Source organism: Alligator sinensis, unplaced genomic scaffold (genome assembly GCF_000455745.1).
Source record: "Alligator sinensis unplaced genomic scaffold, ASM45574v1 scaffold610_1, whole genome shotgun sequence".
NCBI classification, from domain to species: Eukaryota; Metazoa; Chordata; order Crocodylia; family Alligatoridae; genus Alligator; species Alligator sinensis.
The window spans coordinates 610,811-612,414 of NW_005842348.1; the positions used below are offsets into that span (position 1 = coordinate 610,811).

The following is a 1,604-nucleotide window of genomic DNA, read 5'->3' on the forward strand; positions in this document are numbered from 1 at the left end:
AGGCTCCTCCCATCCCAAGCAGAATGTGAGGAGCCCACTTCAGCTGCATTTTGCCTTTCCTAGCCGGTGCAGACCCAGCCAGGCTCCTCCCATCCCCAGCAGCACGTGAGGAGCCAACTTCAGCTGCATGCCGCCTTTTCTGGCCGGTGCAGACCCAGCCAGGCTCCTCCCATCCCCAGCAGCACGTGAGGAGCCAACTTCAGCTGCATGCCGCCTTTTCTGGCCGGTGCAGACCCAGCCAGGCTCCTCCCATCCCCAGCAGCACGTGAGGAGCCAACTTCAGCTGCATGCCGCCTTTTCTGGCCGGTGCAGACCCAGCCAGGCTCCTCCCATCCCCAGCAGCACGTGAGGAGCCAACTTCAGCTGCATGCCGCCTTTTCTGGCCGGTGCAGACCCAGCCAGGCTCCTCCCATCCCCAGCAGCACGTGAGGAGCCAACTTCAGCTGCATGCTGCCTTTCCTGGCCGGTGCAGACCCAGCCGGGCCCATCCTATCCGGAGCAGCATGCAGCTGAAGCCAGCTTCCCAGGTGCTGCTGGGGACAGAGCGAGCCCGACTGGGTCGGCACTGGCTAGCAGAAGCGGTGGCAAAGCCTCCTCCTTTTGGGACCAGCTGGCATAGGTAGGGGGAAAGTTCTGGGGGAGGACTGATGCCCCTGAACCCCCACTGCTGGGGCAGGATGTTAGAGGGGTCACAACCCCTTGCTATCTGGTAAATTGTGCAAGGGGAGGGACTTCAGGTGGCAAAGGTCAGGGGGCGGGGCTTCTGGTGGCAAGGGTCAGGGGCGGGACGTCCGGTCCCAAGATGGCGACCAGGGGGTGGGGCAACTGAAGGAGCGGGGCTACCCATGAGGCCCTCGACAGCTCGCCAAAACTCATCAAGTGGCCCTCTGCCCGAAATAATTGCCTGCCCCGGGCTAGTATCAGCTTTGGATTTGGCCAGTTCAGGGGACAGTGATTCGATTTTGTGATTCGAATCACTGTCCCAATTCGATTTGGCCAAATCTGATTTGGAGATTTGGCAGCAGCCAAATCTCTGAATCAGCCAGGGCGGGCCCATCCCCTGCCCCTCTCCCAGCCGAGCAAAGGCTGCCCGCCGGCCCCAGTGCTGGAAAAAAAAAGCCCCGGCTCAGCAGGTGCTGCCAGGTGGGGGGCGATCCCCACTGCCCCCCACTGTCCCATGCTGCATGGGGTGCTCCGCACAAGCCCCCGAACCCCTCCCACATACACTCCCCCAGCCCCAGAATGGGTGCCCTGCATGGACCAGCTCTGGCCCTTTAAGAAAAAAAAAAAACCTGAAGAAACCCCGAGACTCGCCCTCCTGCTGATGGGGGGTGATCCCTGCTGCCCCCACTGCCCCACAGCATGTGGGGGGCTCTGCACAAGCCCCCAAAGCCCCGAGGCTACACCAGGAGCGGTGAGACCCAGGCTTTTCCTTGGCTTTTTTTTTTTCTTAAAGGAACAGAGCCCTGGCAGGTGGGGCAGCCGACGGAGCGGGGGCAGGGGCCCAGGGGGCTTGTGCAGAGCCCCCCATGCAGCACGGGGCACTGGGGAGCAGAGGGGATTGCCGCCTGCCTGACAGCACCTGGTGAGTCCAGAAGGGTTTT

At 62.4% G+C, this 1,604-nt stretch overlaps 1 long non-coding RNA gene across 2 annotated transcripts in view; it reads left to right on the forward strand.

Moving 5' to 3' along the window:
- The first annotated feature begins 449 nt into the window (after nucleotides 1-449).
- Nucleotides 450-1,604, forward strand: part of LOC112551141 — a 3,867-nt gene continuing 2,712 nt past the window's right edge. For both annotated transcript variants that reach the window (XR_003095319.1, XR_003095320.1), the window contains exon 1: nucleotides 450-619. This is a non-coding gene — a long non-coding RNA (uncharacterized LOC112551141). The remainder of the gene's footprint in view (nucleotides 620-1,604) is intronic.